This window comes from Sarcophilus harrisii, chromosome 1 (assembly GCF_902635505.1).
Source record: "Sarcophilus harrisii chromosome 1, mSarHar1.11, whole genome shotgun sequence".
Lineage (NCBI taxonomy): Eukaryota > Metazoa > Chordata > Mammalia > Dasyuromorphia > Dasyuridae > Sarcophilus > Sarcophilus harrisii.
Window position 1 is genome coordinate 454,971,659 of NC_045426.1, and position 19,868 is coordinate 454,991,526.

The following is a 19,868-nucleotide window of genomic DNA, read 5'->3' on the forward strand; positions in this document are numbered from 1 at the left end:
CCATTGAATCAGAAAGGCTTTTAAGAGATGAGTTTGGGGATGATAAGCAGCTTGGGCTCATTGGTTATGCTGTTCAATTTCCCAAGTATGATCCAGTATAATCTCCTCCTTTTCTCCACTTCAGAGGTACATCATTGTCCATTTCCAATTCTCATCCATGCTGTAAATTGATGTATTTACAGGGTGTTCCCAAAGTCTTAGAATTAATCTTTATTAAAAACGCACTAAAACTTTAGAGGTATCCCATAGCATTTGTATGTGTATATCCACACACACACACATATATACATACCTACATCTATATATACACACATAACCATATATGTTATAGGTATGTGTGTGTATGGGGGGAGGGGACGAAGGCAGGGGCATGGAAGGAGGAAAGTAAGGAAGAGGAAGAAAGGGAAGGAGGGAAGGAGAGAAAGAAGAAGACTCCCCCCCCCCCCATTCAATGAACTTCCCATTAAGCTGTAAATCTCTCTGGACACTATGCTTTTTTTCTACCTATTCTTTTTTTTTCCCTGTAAATCCTGCTAATTATAACATCAGTAGTCACCAGATTTTGTTTTACTTTCATCCCCTTTCCCTTTGAGGACTTGAGGATTTCCTAAAATTTTCTCTACATCTATGTCCCTTTCTTTCACAATAATTTGGCTTTGAAATACTCTTTTCTAGCACAATTGTGTTCTAGACTTTTCTTTCATTTCTTTTTTCTTTCCTTTTTTTAATAATTAGAAAAGGAAGGAATATTTTATTTTTTACAATCTTACAATTTTATTTATTTAATATTTTCCCCAGTTACATTTAAAATAAATATTTTTAACATTAAAAAAAAACACTTTTGAGTTCCAGGTTCTTTCCCTTATCCCCACCTCCAGCCCTCATTAAGAAACCACATGTGATGTTATGCAAAATATTTCCACAAAAGTCACGTTGTAAAAGAAGGCATAGATTTTCCACCCTGATGACCAAAAAATCCTTGAGAAAAATAAAGTTGAGAGAGAGAAAGAAAGGTATACTTCAATCTGTATTCAGACAGTTTCTTCTTTGGATATAGATAGTATTTTTCATCATAAGTCCTTCAGAGTAGTCATGAATCATTGTACGGCTGACAATAGCAAAGTCATTTACAGCTGATCATCACAGAACAATGCTATTACTCTGTATACAGTACATCTCATTTTGCTTGAGTTCATGGAGAACTTGCCAAGTTTTCTCTGAGAACATCCTGCTCATCATTTCCCACAGAACAATAATATTCCAGCACAAAAATATACCACAATTTATTCAGCCATTCCTCAATTGATGAGCATCTCCTCAATTTCTTTTTTTTTTTTTTTTGCCCTAAGAGAACTGCTATAAATATTTTTTGTACATATACTTCCTTTTCCCTTCTTAAAAATCTTAGTATTCATGCCTAGCAGTGATATTGTTAGATCAAAAGATATGCATGAATTTATAGCTCTTTGAGCATGGATCATCTCTTTTGATCATTTATCAATTGGGGTATGACTTATTTTTTTATGAATTTAACTCTGTTTCATCTATATTTAAGAAATGAGGCCTTATCAAAAAAACTTGCTTCACAATTCTTTTTACAATTATTTTTGCTAACTGTATTCCCTCCTCCCCATTTATTCTCTCTCTCCTTTCACCCTGTCTGTCCTCAACAACATTTTGCTACTAACCACTCCCTCCCAGAATATAATCTCTCTTTTATCTTTTATAACCTTTTGCTTCCATATCCCATTCCCTTTCTATGTTCTTCCAGGGTAAGATAGATATATTGAGTGTGTATATTATTTCCTCTTTGAGTCAATTTGAATGAGAGTAAGGTTCACTTACTCCCCCTCTCTTTTTAGAAAAAAAGCTTTTTCTTGCTTCTCTTTTTATGGCAAATAAGTTATACAATCTTCCATTTCTTTTTTTTTTTTTCTTTTTGCTGAGGCAATTGGGGTTAAGAGACTTGCCCAGGGTCACACAGACAGGAAGTGTTAAATGTCTGAGGCCAGATTTGAACTCAGGTCCTGCTGACTTCAGGGTTGGTACTCTATCCACTGGGCCACCTAGCTGCCCCCAGATTCCATTTCTTATTACTGACTGTTACCAGTAATCCAGAAGGCACCCATATAGTCCATCCAAATTAGAAATACATTATTAGAGAAGGAATACTGACAGATAGCCAGAAGCAAAGGGATACTGAGTTTTCTGTGGGATATAAATGATTATGTAATCTGTAAATATGTGACATAACAAAAAGAAAGGAAGCTAATGTATTAGATATCAAAATGCCAAAAAAGTTTTTTCTACTTAAAAAAAAAATCAGTAGAATAAGATAGTAGGATTTCAATATCTAGCTTGAAAAGACATAAGATCCTCTGGCTCATTTTCCTGAAAAATTTTATTTTTCTACTTGTATTTGAAAAGTAATATAATAAAAAATTGCAATTGTGGTTAATATACAAAATCTTAATTCATTCTGGTAAATCTATTTTGTCTTAAAAAACACTTTTACTGTACTCTTAATACTTAAAAATTAGATAAACTCTTTTAATGGCAAATAGAAAACAGTTTTTTTTTTAAATCAAATTATTTCAGAATTAAAATTCAATAGCTGCTTTACTTAGGGCAAATGACACACTGGTGAGTTAAAGACTGCTTTTCATTTCTATTTTTTCTTCCTAAGACATGACACCAGACAATTCTCTGGCATACATTTTCCTAATGACGTCACATCTTCCATGGCAACTGATACAAGCCTATTGTGCGTAAGGTAAAGCAATTCTGGATTGCTTTTCTTTCTACAATCATTACATAGCCTGCTAAAATTCTGATATTAGACCTAATTATATTTTCACATAAAGATGATGTTTAAAATAAAACCTCAAAAATTTTACCTCAGGACTAAGTAATCTGGGGTAGCTTATGCAAATGCTAAAATATTTTCTAATCTTTACTCATCCAAGCCTTTGTCAAACCCTTCATTACTGAAAATAGGTTTAATAAATATCTGTAACAATTAACTGCCCAGAAAATAGCAAAAACAGATCCTATCAAAAGCTACTTTAAAAAAAAGAGGGATACATAATCTAAATTAATGTTAGTGGATGTGCAAAGCAAAAGACAAACAAATATGCTAGTGGATCTGGAGTAAAAAAGAAATCAGTGAAATTGATATTGTACATTTTTGTGTCCCTTCCCTTCCTTCAATAAATCAGTCAACCACTATTTATTAAGCACTTATTACGTACTAGGTCCCATGTTAAGTGCTCTGGACAATGGGCTCATCCTTCTGTATCTGTTTAACTGTCATATTCATAATCCTTTTAGAAGCTTCTAAGTCCTAGATTCTCTCTAGTCTGGAATAGTAGTCTCCAAACACTCATCCATAATAATATATTTTAATCATATATATATATATATATATATATATATATATATATACACACACACACACACACACACACACACACTTATTTACAAGTTATATGCTATGTACTATTGTGATCATAATTATGTAAAGGCTTAAACAAAAAAATACAAATTTTAAAATAACGAGATAAAAATGAAAATAATCTATGATACTAGAATTGATAGGGAGCCATTGGAGTTTATGGAAGAGATTGGGATGTGTGACATGATTAGACTTGTGCTTTAGGAAAGTCTCTTTGGCGCCTGTGAGGAGGACAGGTTGAATTGAGGAGCAACTAGAGTCTGGGTGACCAATTAAAAGACCGTGACAATCGTCTGAGTGAGAATTGATGAGGGTCCCAAGTAGAATAGTAGTTGTGTGGATGAAAAGAAAGGGATAGATGCAAGATTTTGTGGAGATAGAATTTGCAAGATTTGAAAACTGTATAAATACCTGGGGTGATTAAGGGTGAGGAATTGAGGATAATACTGGGGTTAGAAATACGAAAGGAAGGTAGTACCAAAGGGAATTCATGATAAAGGGAATTTTTTATTTGGGGACATAGAGGATGAAAGAAAGTGCCCATAGTAGCCTTGAAGTAATACCAGGGCAGGAAAGAATATGCTTGGTGAGGGACAAGGGGGAGGAGAGGCATTTTCCCAGTGGCATCAGGAAAAATACTGCTTTGGGGCCTGGTAGCAGTTATGTTTGGGTCTAAAGGGAAAAGGTTGTATACTTGAATAGCAGGAGAAAGAGGTAGAGAAGTATTGGACTTAAGGGTGTGGCTATATTGCAAATAAGCTTCTCTTAGAACTGGCTCTTTAAGAGAGTGTGAGATATGAAATATCTATTTACCCTCCCCTGTGTTGATCACATACTCAGGGTCAGGCCAAAGTTCTTAGGGTCACACCACAGCCCCCTAGGATACTACAAGTTTCTTTTGGGAGCTCACTGGTCATAGCATCTTATACTATAAACCACAATAATCTACAAATGGATACACAACCATATAGAAAAAAAGTCACTCCATAAAAAACTAAAGAAAATGGAAGGATGGATTTTATTCAACATTGATTATAGGAGAAATGTTAACCAAACAAGGATAGAAATGATCAAAAAAGAAAAAATAGAAAATTTTGATTATATAAAATATGTCATTGAACAAAATCAAGCCTGCTAGATGAAGAAACTGGGTCATCATTATTATCATGATCATAACTTTTTTTGCATTTCAAACTGTAGATCTTTTATATACAACTTGCTATTCCTTTTAAATATACAACTTTGTAACTATGTAACTTTCTTTGTTCCTTCCCTCCCTCTCCCTTCTCCAAAGATGGCTACCATTAGACACAGACATGTGTATATATATGTTATTCCTTTCTCTGGATGATCATGATTATAACTGACATTTATGAATGCTTTACATTTTTCAATGTGCTTTATTGAATCGCCATTCTAATGCTCCCTATTTACAGGCTTTTGAGTAAGTCATTTAACCTGCTGGGTCTCGCACTACTGCTTCTGTATCCTCCTCATCTGTAAAATGAGAGGTCAGGACTAGAAGATTTTAGAGTTCCTTCCACCTTTAGCTCTATGATGCTTCAATCTTATTTCTAAAATAACCCTATGATGTAAACACACCTTTAAGGAAAATGAGGTCCCAGGACATTTAAGAAACTTGCTCCTGGACATGAAACTAGTAAATATCAAAGATTAGATCTGAACTTCTCTTCCTGATCCCAGGTCTAAGCTTCTATCTACACCCTGGTTTCTGACCTTAAATATAGAGGTAAGATGTCTCTTTTAGGTCTCCACTAAAGAATGCCTAGATGTCTTGTAGATGCTCTAGGTGTCCCATGGACCCTTTAGACTATGAGACCAGGTTAATGTGCTTTTGGTCATTTCATCCTTTGGTAGACTGGAGTAGGATCATAGATTAAGAGTTGAAAGAAATCTTAAAATCCAACCTTGCCTTGAGGCAGCTAGATGGTGGCAGTGGATGGTGCAGCCCTGGAGTCAGGAGGACCTGAGTTCAAATAGGGTCTCAGACACTTAACCTTTCTACTGGCTGGGTGATCCTGGGCAAGTCACATAACCCAAATTGCCTCTCAAAAAATAAATAAATCCAACCTTCCCTTTGTTTTCAGATGAGGAAACCAAGGTTCTGAGAGATTAGATTAGTAAGTAGCAGAGTAAAAACTCAGGGATTTGGGTAGTTTGTGATAAAGTAGCTAAACAATAGAAGCCAAGAGTGACTCTAGACAGAAATAGTAGACATAGGTTGCAACCAAATCAGGTCTGAGCATAGCCTCTTCAACATTATGAGAAAATGTTTTCACATCATTCCTCATACTCTTCTTCTTTGCTTGTCTTTGATGAAGAAATAACACTTCTTGACAAGACTAAATCCTCTAGACACATCCTTTATCCCCTTCCTTCTCTTCTTCTCCATCAAATTATCCCCATAATCATCCCTTCTTTCTCTCATGTGTTTAAACTTTTCCTAACAACATGTTCCTTCCTGGCTGCCTACAAACGTACATGTTAGACTAATGCATTGCTGGTGGATTTATGAAATGATCCAATCATTCTGGAGAGCAATTTGGAACTATGCCCAAAGAGCTATAAAACTGTGCATACCCTTTGATCTAGCTAGTGTCACTACCAGGTCTATATTCCAAAGAGATCACAAAAGGAGGGAAAGAACCCACATGTGCAAAACTGTCTAGCAGCTTTTTGGTAGTGGAAAGGAATCAGCAATTGAGTGGATGCCCATCAGTTGGAGAATGACTGAATAAGTATATGGATGGAATGGAATATTATTGTTCTATAAGAAATGAAGAGCAGGCTGATTTCAGAAAAGCTTGGAAAGACTTACATGAACTGATGCTGAGTGAAATGAACAGAACATTATACACAGTAACAGCAAGATTACATGATGATCAATTATCATAGACTTAGTTCTTCTCAGTAATCCAGGGATCCAAGACAATTCCAATAGACTTGAGATAGAAAATGCCATCCATATCTTAAGAACTGTGGAAACAAAATGTTGATCAAAACATAGTATTCTTAACTTTTTGGTTACATTGCTTTTTCTTTTTCATGGTTTTTCCCCTTTTGGTATTCTTTTTCTTGCATAACATGACAAATATGGAAATTTGTTTAGAAAGACTGTACATGTTTAACTTATATCTGATAGCATGCTGTCTTGGGGAAGGAAGAGGTAGAAAAGGGAGGGAGAAAAATTTGGAACACAAAATCTTACTGAAATAAATGTTGAAAACTATCTTTACATGTATTTGGAAAAACAGAATAATATTGATAAACATGTCTATCATTAAAAACAAACAAACAAACAAACAAAAAAACCTTTCACTGGATCCTAATCATCCCTGCTAGCTCTGTGAAAATCCTAGGGGAAAAAAAACGGTCTACATTCAATACCCTTACTTATATCCTTCTGATTCTTTTCTAAAACAACTATAACATAACTTTAAACATTATCACACAACTAAAATTGCTCTTTTCAAAGTTATCATTCATCTCTTAATTTCCAAATATGATGGCCTTGTCTCTGTCCTTACTGACTTCTTTGCAATGCTTGATACTCCAGAGCTTCTTAAACTTTTTCCAATAGCAACTCCTTTTTGTTTGAGAAATTTTTGTATATGGGTATGTAGAATAGATACACAAATCAAACATTTACTGATAATAAATCATAATTTCACAGCTTCCATATCCAGTTAAAAAATCTGATGTGGGGTCACAAAGCACAGTTTAAGAAGCTGGGATATGATTATTCTATGGTATTCATTCATTTGCTTTTTCTTCGTTTTTTTATTTGTCTGCTCCTTCTCAATTGCTTTTGTCATTTTATCATACTTTTACCACATATACAACCTATTTGTGGGTATTCCCCAAAGCTTAGTCCTATGATATTTTCTCTATTGTTTCCCCTCTGATCATCTCTTCAGTTCCTGTGGACTCAATTATTTTATGCAGATGACTCCTAAATTGATATAGTTAGCCCTAGTCCCTCTCCTGAGCACCACCTCTGCTTCTCCAATTCTAATTCGACATTTCAAACTGGATTTACAATAAATAAACCAAATTCATCCAAAACAAAAACTCAGTTCTTCCCCCCAAACCCACTGCTCATCCAAATTTCCAAATTTCTCCCAAACTCAGTGTCATTCTCAATTCCTTACTCTCCCTCAACTTGTGTTTCTAATAAGTTACTAAATCTTTTCACTTTTACACAGTATCTTCTCACATCTACTCAACACAATTATGACTCTAGTTCAGGCTCTTTTCATCTCTCACCTGGACTATTGCAATATCTTCCTAATTAGTTTTCCTGCCTCAAGACTTGATACTCCTCAACACAGTTACTATTCTCTAATTCTCAAAACAGTTGCTAAACGGTTTTCTAAAGTACAGCTCTAACAATTTTACTCTCAGTGAACTGCAATTGTCTTTTTAGGAGGAAATTTAAATATTATTTGGCTTGTAAATCTATTTTGCCCCATACATTTCCAGTCTTGTTACACAATACTCTCCTTCCTATACTCTGCAGTCTGGTAAGACTGACCTTTTTTTGTTCCTCACACAAAACTTTCTATCTCCCATCTGGATGATTTTGTTCTCATTGACCTCATACCTGAAATGCATTCTCTCCTCAAATTCACTTCTTAAGAATTTATTTCCTTAAAAACTCAGTTCGAGCTTCATTTTCTACATATATGTGTGTGTGTGTGTATGTATATGTTTACATGTTTTCTATCAGGAGAGACGAATATATATGCTTATATATGTACACATTGTTCCTGATAGAATAAAAGCTTTTTTGGAGAGGCACTATTTCATTTTTGTCTTTGTTTGTATACCCAGAATCAAGCACAGTGAGTGCTATTTTTTTTTCTATGCTTAGAGGCACTTGATAAATGGTTACTGGTTGATAGACTCATTTAAAAAAAAAAAGTCTTATCTCAAGAAATATAGGAAAAGACAGTATGGTACGCTAAAGTGATAGCTCGGCTACATTCAACACAAGAATGTCACACAAGTAGGGTAAGTGTAAAATAACCTGAATCCCTGATATTTACATGCTATAAACCATTATTAAGTCAGTAGAGCTGATCACTGGAGCTTGAGCCAAGTATATGCAGAGAACTATGCCAATGTGTACTATTGATATTACAACAGGTAACAATAGAGACATGGAAGCTATACTGATAAACTCATGACATTGGGAAGGAGTAAAGGAGGAGCAACAGTTGTCATCATCCTGGGAGATGAAACAAAAGAGAAGTTTTCTGTTTCTTCATATTGTCTGGTATCCTTAGGACAAGTTAGAATCAGAACCATGTTGTATACAGCAAACGTATATACCATAGTTGGAGCTATGCAGTCACAATGAAGAAGTGAGATATATCTGTCTCCTTCAAATTGCTCCTGACTTTGGCAAGCTCATTGGCAATAGGTCAATCATCTAAGAAAAGTGAATCACAATAAGTGAACAGCCCAAGAATTGCACTGATATCCATGAAATAATCAAAGATATAGAAAAAGCTCTAGCTCTTCATTTGAAGTCTCACTCTAGTTTTGGAATTCACATAATTGAAGTATTCTTCAGTGCCATAGCTCTCCCTTAGATTGGAGGGTTCTCCCAGACCTTCCATTAAGGATAGCACCTGGGCTACCTGTGCCTAATTCACCTCCATTATACATTCTAGACCTTTGCCATCATACTTCATCCCTGATTACCTTTGTGTCCCTACCTACTTTTAACTTCCTTTTATGGGTTTTCTTTCCCATTAGAATAGAAGCTCCCTGAGGAGGGAGGGACTGTCATTCTTTGTACTTCTATTTGTATTCCTAGTGCTTAGGCTAGAGCACCTGGCACATGTTGTTCAATAGTATCTGCCTCTTCGTGACCCCATTTGGGGTTTTCTTGGCAAAGATGCTGGGATGGTTTGTCATTTTCTTCTCCAGCTCATTTACGAGAAGGAAACTAAGGCAAACAGGTTTAAGTGCCTTGACTAAGGTCACACAACTAGGGTCTGAGGCTAAACTCGGATCTTCCTGCCTTCAGGTCTATCTCCTCAGCCAACACTAGTTGACACAGAATTTCAGTGTTTTCATTAATTTTCTAATCCTAACAGCTTAATATTGTAATGCCAGAGAAATTGAGGCAAGACAGAGATTAGTTTTTAATCTTTTTAATGTGGAGAGTTTAGACTAGCTGAGTTTGGGGCTATGCAGTTGTAATGATACTCTTGTCCAAGGCATTCAGCAGCGAGGAACTAAGGCAGGAAACTTATATAGCCATACAATCTTATAGGGGAAACAGAGGCTGATAAGGGGGCGCAAAGACACTGGGAAAGTGGACAAGCCATAATTCCAGAAAAGGATCACAACTTAATACTGACAGGATAAGGGTCAAGATAAGAAGGTTGAGGTCAGGAGACAGCAAGGAGAGGGGCAATATTTAAATGGAGGGGGAATTATCCTAATAAGGATCAAGGTAATGCATCTGGATTTTATTACTCAGTGATATGCCAAGGATTTTCCTGGCTCAATTCTCCCAGTCCTAATGGCAAGGAAAAGGGCGGGGTGGGGTGGGGTGGGGGGAGCTATAATAATTTTATTCAGAGCATAATATTTCAGGACATAATACAATGTCTGTATTGACAGAACCACTTAACTTAGAAAAGGCAACTTCATGCTTCACCCAGGAGCTTTTCAGAAATATGCATAAAGGGAATTTGAAATGGAGTTCTAGCAACTAAGAGCTGTAAATTACCACCTTGACTGGTGTGTTCTTCTAGCCTGAGCCTACTTTCCTTTGGACTTCAAATATACTTGTGGTGGTAGTAAGTAAGAGAAGATGTTTTGTATCTACCATTTTAATTTTATCTGCTTAGTTAATGCCCCTTTTTAAAACTAATAAGGGTTGGCTAATTCATATCACAGGGGAAACTACTAGGGGATAGTCTAGTGGATGGTATACTGGGTTTGAAGTAAGAAAGACTCATCTTCCTGAGTTCAACTTCAGCTTCAGACACTAATACTTAACCCAGCTTGCATTAAAGGAAAAGGCAAACCACTCCAGTATTTTTGCAAGACAACCCCAAAGCGAGTGAGACAGGACTGAATAAGGACAATTCGAATCAATTGATAATCAAGGGAAAAGAGCATCACTGATGACTCAGGAGCTACAGCATTAGAAAAATCTCCCCCCAATACTTCAAGGCTCACCCTAGAGCCCTGAGGGGATATAGGAGCCACACTCTGGGCAGCAACCTTATTAGAAGAGTGAGAGCTGGACCTCAAAGCATATGCTGGTACGTAATCCTGAACATCTGGAGCCTCATCTAGCTCACTATCCCACCTAAAAAGCAATCATTTTGCACAGAATTTGTTGTGTGTCTGGATATTCTTGTAAGCCACACTGTGAACACAGTGAAATCATCCACATTCTTCTTTGTCTCTTCCCTTCCCCCATCCCCACTGCTTAGCCAAATGACATCACTTCCTTTCCAAAGTTTCTTGCTTCACTTAAAACCTTGTTTATTTGCAGCCGGTACTTTTACAAGGGGTTTTGTTTCCAGATAAAGATAAGTGCATTTTTACTGCATTCTGAGATGAGTGTTTGCTATAAAGGAGTAGACCACACAAGGGAGAGAGGGGTCAAAAGGCAACCCAAGATCAACTGCCTTAAACTTGACTGTAAACCTATGTTAAGCATCGTTGCTAATTTCACAAAGTGGAGCTTCACCCAGAATTCCTTCATTTCTCTTCCTGCTTCCTATCAGGTATGACTCTTAAAATTCTACCTCCTTTCAAAAGACTTCCTTGATGCTCCCTAATAATAATGAACCCTGTGTTTGGATTTAAGAAAATACATGATTTGCAATTCATTTATGAATTTTTCATATAGAATTTTGTATGATAAATTATGTATTATATCATATTACTCAATGTTTTATTTTCATGAGGACAAGAAATGTGTCCATTTATATTTTGGTTTCCTGAAGGAATTTAAGATACCAAAGGTGTCATATAAACAAAAGATCACCATTTTTTTTTTCTTCTTAGAAGCAAGGGATTACTTCTAAATCATCCATCATCTCATTTTGCTTTGGAAAGCTATGAGAGAAATTAAGCAGCCAAAGATTTCCAGTTGTTATATATCTGCAAAATTATCCTTATCACAACATTTTCTACCATGTGGGTAAGAAGAAAAAAATGGAAAAAAGTAAAAGGAAGACAATATTAAAGAAAATATAAAAATAGAAAATTTTAGAGAGAATGAAATTAAAAAAAAATACCACATCACACCCAAAGTTGGGAAATAGGTGGAGAAATGAAAAGTAATAGAAAAAAGGAGACCAAATGAAAGAGAAAGACCAACCTATGGAATAAAGCACAGAGAAAGTTGTAGAAAAGGAGAAAGAATTGCCTAACAAATAATTAAAGCATAATCCCTGAAATAGAAGTGAGGAATATTGGAATGGAGAAGATATGTTAGTGGAAGAAATAAAAACATTTCTACTTGCCTCAAAAATATATCATGTGTGGTGTTAGCCCCTAAGCAAAGTAACATATATTCACATGATAGTCAACATCTTTTCTTTAATGAGACAATCTTATAAATTGAAATCATCTGACTTTCCTCCAAGAATGTGGATTTGACACTCTTATTATTTTGAATAATAGTTTCTTTTTGGCTGGGTAATTAGTTAAGCATACTTTTTTCATTCTTTTAAAATAAAAAAAGTATTAATATGTTTTGTTTTTATATAATCTTCATTTTTGAATATATTCTTCCTCTTCCTCTATCCAATAAACAATTATTTTAAAGAAAAAAGAAAATTGTTAGAAAAACTAACAACATATCAGTTGAGTCTGATAATATATGCAAATCTCCACACTTACAGTTTCCCACCCCTTCAGAGAGGGAAAGGAGATATTCTCATTTTTGTGGATAAACATAGTTAATAGATTTATACTACATTCAGTTTTTTTTTTTTCATTATTCTTCTTCCCTCTTCTATTGTTTCCATAGTGTGTATTGTTTTCTTGGCTCCTTTGTGAAATGTTGCTATTATTGAAAAGTGATTATTAGAATGTGAACTCCCTGGGAACAGAGATTGTCCTACTTTCACATTTTTAACCCCACTTTAGTCCAAGTCTTTACTTACTTACTTACTTTACTTCATTTATTTACTTTAGTCTACAAGTGTTTAATAAATGTTGTCCCCTTCAATTCCATTCAACTTACTTCTCTCCCATCAATTTATATAGCATCATAGGATTTTATTTCCATAGCTATGGAAGGAACCTTAAAGGCCATCTAATCTAACTCTTTTATTTTATACATAAGGAACCTGAGGACCTGGGAAGTGCTTTGTCTATAGTCACAGACTCAGATCCTGTGTTGTTCTTCTCATAAGCTTACATTTTCAGTAGCATTTAATTATTCATTACTTTACTTATATTTTACTTAGCCACTAATTTATAAAAGTTCAAGACAAATTACTGGAAAACTACTAGCAGTGGATAGCACAAAACAAAATTTCTGAATTCCTTTGTCAAAACAAATCTTAATTTTCAAATAGTTAAATAAAAACAAAAACAAAACCAAGCATGTAATAGGAGCAAGGAAGAAAAATAACAAAGATTTTCCTTGTCCCTCTTCCCAAAAAATAAAGCAACAATAAAATTTTTAAATAGAAATGTTATATTGGAAGTCACTCAAAATTGGATTCTGGCTAGCTAGTCAGCTAGAATATTCCAATTAAGCAAGCATTCAGTAGGTGTCTACTATGTGCAAATTACTATACTAGGTCTTGGGAATAACAGAGATGAAAAATGGCTAGAAGGAATTTATAATCTAATAAGAAGGTTCTTTGAGGGAACAAAGACAAAAATGAAACAGTTCTTATCTTCAAGGAGCTTACATTCTACTGAGGGGATATGATACAATATGAATATATAATGTATAAATAAGCATGTATAGTCAATCAATAAGAATTAATTGAATTCAGTGTGCTAGGTATTGTACAGTACTGGTTAGGGTAGAGAATCAGAGAAGGCTTCATAGAAGAGGAAGATTCCTTAATTAATTATTCAAAGAAGTTAAGAGATTCTAAAAGATGGAGGTAAGGAGGTATTGCAGTCAAGAGATCCAACACATGCACAGAGGCATAAAGCTTAAGATTAGATTCAAAGAAGAATTAATAGTCCCATTTGACTGGAGTATAGAATTCATAGAGAACATGAATATGGAGTAAATCCATTCTCCACTTGAATGTTAAATTAATTTTTCTAAAATGTAAGTCTGACATACCACTTCAATCAATTCCACTGGCTCCTTATTGTTTCCAAAATTATTTACAATCCTGTTTGTCTTTTTTAGATTTACATAACCAGGTGCTTTTTCTACCATTCCATTTTTATACCTTCTTCCTTCTAAGTACTCTTTGATTCAGAGACACATACCAAAATGTGGAGGGCCTTATATTTTATGAGAAGCTTATATTTATTTTACAATCATTAAGAAGTCCCTGAAGGATTTTGAGTAAGAGAAGTTCCTAATCAGACCTACATCTTAGATTATTTTTTCAGTTTTATGGAGGATTGCAGTGGGGAGAGACTAAAAGATAAATCATTAGGATATTATTATAATAATCTAGGTCAGAGGTGATGAAGGCCTGAATTAGAGTACTTACTATGTGATTGAAGAAAAGAGGAAGTATTTTAAACAAATTAAGATTCTTAGGTTGAGAATTTAGATAAGAGAAGAAGAAAGAAAAAAGGAAAGGAGAAGGAGGAGGAAGAGCAAAATGAAAATAAGAAGTGGCAGTAGGAGGAGGAGGAAGAAGAGTTGATGTTTTTCTTCTTCTTACTTGATGGGGTATTAAAGGATAGGATAATGGGAGGATGATAAACTCTATTTTGAACATGTTGCCAATGGGATATCCAAGAAAAAAATGTCCAAAAATCTCCAAAACTCGAGTTTTGTAGGTGGATATATTTAGTTGGAAGTTATCTCTGTAGAACTGAAAACTGACCCTCAGAACTAAATAAGCATAAAGCCAAATAGGAAGAAGGAAAGGAAGAAAGCAATATTTTACTAAGTGTTTCCTATGTAAAGATGATGACGAATGTTGGAGGGGATATGAAAACTGGGATCCTGATACGTTGGTGGAACTGTGAATGGATCCAGCCATTCCAGAGAGCCATTTGGAACTATGCCCAAAAAGTTATCAAACTGTACATACCCTTTGACCCAGTAGATTATATCCCAAAAATATTTTAAAGGAGGGAAAGGGACCAACATGTGCAAAAATGTTTGTGGCAGCCCTGTTTGTAGTGGCCAGAAACTGGAAACTGAATGGATGCCCATCAATTGGAGAATGGTTGAATAAATTGTGGTATATGAATATTATGAAATATTATTGTTCTGTAAGAAACGACCAGCAGGATGATTTCAGAGAGGCCTGGAGAGACTTACATGAACTGATGCTAAGTGAAATGAGCAGGACCAGGAGATCATTATACATGGCAACAAGATTATATGATGTGGCTCTCTTCAACAGTGAGATGATTCAAACCAATTCCACTTGTTCAGTGATGAAGAGAGCCATCTACAGCCTGAGAGAGAACCATGGCAACAGTGTGGATCACAACATAGCATTCTCACTCTCTGTTGTTTGCTTGCATTTTATTTTCTTTCATTAGTTTATTTTTTCTTCCTTCTTGATCTGATTTTTCTTGTGCAGCAAGATAACTGTATAAATATGTATAGATATATTGGAGTTAACATATATTTTGCCATATTTAACATGTATTGGACTAGCTGCCATCTAGGAGAGGGAATGGAGGGAAGGAGAGGATAATTTGGACAGAAGACTTAGGATCAATGTTGAAAAATTATCCATGCATATGTTTTGTAAATAAAAAAGCTTTAATTAATAAAACATTTTTTAAAATTATAAAAAATGTTTCCTATGTACCAAATGTTAGGGACACAAATAAAAAAAAAAGTTTCTGTTCTGAAACCTCTTATACTCTAATTAAGAGGGCATAAAACACATATAGGAGGGTTTTGCTATAAGGTGATAAGTCCAAAATGAAAGTAGCAGGGCAGATGACAAGGTCCAGAAGTCTTTAGGGTACAACAAGATGTTTCAAAGTAGGTGAGACAGTAGGGCAGAGAGGTCAAACTTCATATGCTAGTGGCAAAACTTGGGAGTCTGGCCTGAACTGATTAAAATATAAGTGGGAAATATTTAACAAAATAAATAAAAATTTTAAAAAGATAACGCTAACTTGTAGTTTTTCTAGGCCAATATGTTGCCCACAGGGATCTGTTTCATTAAAATTTGACATCACTGAAGTAGGGGCTAAAATCTACCACCACTGGGAAGTAGGGAATGGTCCCAAGAAGGACTGGAATGCAATGAGGAATCTGTTTCTTCTGGAAGTTACAGGCGTTGGGGGGAGGGAGGAAAGAGAAGAGTCATTTGCTCACCTCAAAAAGGAAAAAGGGAAGAGATGTCATTTTCTCTGGTTCATTGTCCCCACTCCAGGAATAAAGTTACTCCTGGATGTGGATGAAAGGTAACTCCAGCTGCCATAAAAATAAGCAAGTCAGCACATGCAAATAAATGTAGGACAGTTTTATTTTAGCCCATAGAAAATGCTGAAGGTGCAAAAGACTCATAAGAACCCATAAACAAATACAGAAATGCAAAAAGTAAGTAATCAAATAATACATTAGCTATAAGAAGAAAAATGAATTTTATCATTGGGCAACCCTTTGACATTCTGGTGTGTTAAATCCTCTTTCCAATAATCCCAGTTTCCCAAAGACTTTTATGGTACTACCCTTTGGTTTAGACTCCCCCTAGAAGGTAAACACACTTTGTGGTTTACTGAATAATCCCTTTCTTTTCAGACCTGAACTGTACAAATAATTTGCTAACTTTGCTTTCCAAAATAGGATGCTCCTTAGGAACCATGTGGACAATCCTCTTCTTTCTTCAAGGAGCAATGCTGTATCAGAAAATTCCCTTCTCATTCTATAAGATCCAATCCCCAAATTTTCTCTCCCTGCCCAAACTTTTAGATCTAGTGATGCTGGTATCCTTCCTGTCCTTCAAAAAAGATATTCTATTCTTGGTATTTTTCACTGCCTGTCCCCCATGCCTGGAATGTTCTCTCTCACTTCTGCCTTCCGGTTCCCTTTAGGCTTCCTTAAAATCCTGTCTTATACTTCTCAATGCTAGTACCTTCTCTCTGCTGATTATTTCCTATTTATGTTGTATATAGTTAGTTTGTACATAATGGTTCACTTGTTTCCCTCATTAGATTGTAAGCTCATTTGTTTTTCAATTACCATTTCTTCAATTTCTTTTATAGATAAGGAAACTAAGGCAAACAGGGTTAAGTGACTTGTTCAAGGTTACACATCTAGTAAGTGTCTGAGGCTGAATTTGAACTCAGGTAGATGAATCTTTCTGACTGCAGATCATTCTATCCACTGTATCATTTAGCAATCCTTACTTGAGAGCAAGATGTCTTTTGCCTTTCTTTATATCTCCACTCAGTCCAGTAGTAACTTAATGCTTTTTGACTGATTATGTACATGATCACTCTCTAGGAAGAGATACTATTTTACTATTTCCAAACAAAGGCCCATGTTCCATAATCTCATCAGAGTGACTTTTCAAATTGATTAAATACTTTTCTTATTAGCCCATCTTTCATTTTATATAACTCTTTATCTTATGTTATTTGAGTAGGGAAGAAGGAAGTCAAATTACAAGGAGTTAAGAAGTAGGTTTTAAGGAAGCAGAGACAGTGAGTATAGTTAATTCTTTTTATTAGTATGACACATAGGATGGCTGCTCAAAGGGATATCCAGGAGAAGTGAAAAGCTTTTTAAAGATTGGAGACACCTGAAATAGGAGAAATAGTCATGAATCAAAGATTAGAGATGGTAATATCATAATGTATAAATGTCGGGTATGGATGTGTGATGCAGGGTATGAGCAGTACATTTTAGATCCACTTTAGGACAATCACAACAACTTCAACCTCTTCATGTTACTGGATTATCCTATTAATTCTACTTCTCTCTCTAGGTTCAAAGGCAGTCTAGTAGATATGCTCTAGAAATATAATTTGTTATATTATTTATTATAATATTATGTATTATATGTATTTATATATATTATTTAATATTATATATGTATGTATATATAATATTATTTAAACTCTCCATTTGCATAGGGTGAGAGATTTCCTAAGGGGGAAACAAATCTCTTTTCTCATGAGTTAGCTTTCCCTTTCTCAGTCTCACAGGTTTAGATTAAAAAAAAACAAAACACTAATGACTATTCAACTTATCTGTACAAAGCAACAAATTTAAGTAAGAAATGTAGATACACAATCATATAAAGTATAGAACTCTGAAATGAGGCTTGAAGCTAGGGTCACCTATTTCTCTCCTTCACCCTGTTCTGGGATGGTCTGATGGGTAGGTGCTAAACACAGGGATGGTAATTTAAACTCTGGCTGAAAATTAGCCATCACTGTACCCTGGGGGAAAACAATTAGGGGCAAAAAGGAACTGTTGACTGAATTTCAAAACTCACCAACTGCCAATTGTGAGTTCACCCTGATTTCAGTTCCTCTCTATTGCTGTCACACACCTGTTGTCTGTCCTCTTGCTCTCCAATTCTTATGCTTTTATTCTCATGTTTCATTTATGTTTCCTTACCTATTCTTTCTGATTTCTCAGACTTGGGTGGAAGTCCCTTCTTCAAAGTACCTTGAACACCAAAACAAAATTCTCCTAAATAAAAAAAAAATCTTTTGACTAAAGAATTTCTTATCTCTTCTAAAATCTTTGTTATCTCGGTGAACTCCTCTAAATTCTTCAGAAATATTATCCTGAAATTTTCTAGGTCTCAGAAGGTTGAAGCTATAACAGGATCTGGAAGGGATCTTATTCAACCCTTTCATTTTATATGTGAAAAAACTGAAGCCTTGATATGTCTGAGGAAGGATTCAAAACCAGGCCCAGCACTCTATTTACTATACCACACAATCTCTCAAAGAAGGAGATAAGGAAAGAAAGGGCAAGATCCCAGAGGAGATAAAAAGAGTTCATAGATTTAGACATGAAAATGACCTTAGAATGTTATAGCATTATCTCTCATTTTACAGAATCTTTCAATTACAGAAATTGAAGTCCAGAGTATTCAGATGACTTTCTAAATCCACAGGATACTAAGTGACAGAAGTGGGATCTGAATTCAAGTCCTCTAGATGGGATTGCAGTTAGGTGTCTTAACGAATAGTATACCTATCTGGCCTCAGATAGCTGTGTGACCCTGGGAAAATCATTTAACTTGTTTGTTTCAGTTTTCTCATGTATAAAATGAGTTGGGGAAGGAAATGTCAAACCACTCCAGTATCTTTGCCAAGAAAACCCCAATGGGAACCCAAAGAGCTGAACATGACTGAAATGACTTCACAACCAAAGGAAGAAAAGATTATGTAGATTTTTGAAGTATGGAGCAGGAGAAAAGAAGATATTCAGAGAAGCAAGGTTATATGCTGAGAGAAAACAAAATGAGAATGTCAGAGGGCTTGAGGAGAGAAAGGATTTTGTTTGGAACAGCTTTTGTGATATTGTGATAAAGAGACAACCAAGAAAAATAAGAAAAACACTCCTTGAAACAGTGAGAGTCTATCTGAGATTAGATAACATGAATTGATAGTTCAATCACTTGGTTGAGCAACTTCCTTTGAGGCAGTATTCAAGAGTAGCAGGGGAGAAACAAGATAATGTGAAACAATATATAGTATGATGGAACAAAAGAGATCCAGATGAAAATTTGGAGAGAGAAAGTGGGGTGATCCACTGGTCCATTTCTATAAAGTTGAGTCTTGGAAGACAATAACTGAACTAATTCAGTTCTTATAGATTCTTATAGTAGTTTAAATATTATTATCAACAACAATATTGTAGCTTGTTTCTTAAAGCAAAAAGAAAACAATTTAATTTACAGTACAGGTCTTGTGTACATGTAGAAAGCTGTTCTTCCTGGGTTAATCAGGCAAATCAACATTACCAAATTATGCTATGACCTGCAAAACTCCTTCTTCATATCACTCTCACAGGGTGATTCATAAGATTCTAAACTGGATCTTCTTCCATTTATTGTCAAAGTACAAAATTTTTACAGGATTTTACCTCCAATCTCAAAACAAGACATAAACCATAGTCATAGTGACCAGGACTTAGTATATAAATAAAAGGAGGTATTTTGTCTTTTTTTTTTTTTTTTTTTTTTGCACTTTATATTTCATTTGGTAGGGATGAGAAGAAAGGATCTGAAATTCTAAGTTCTTAGAATGGCTTTCTGAA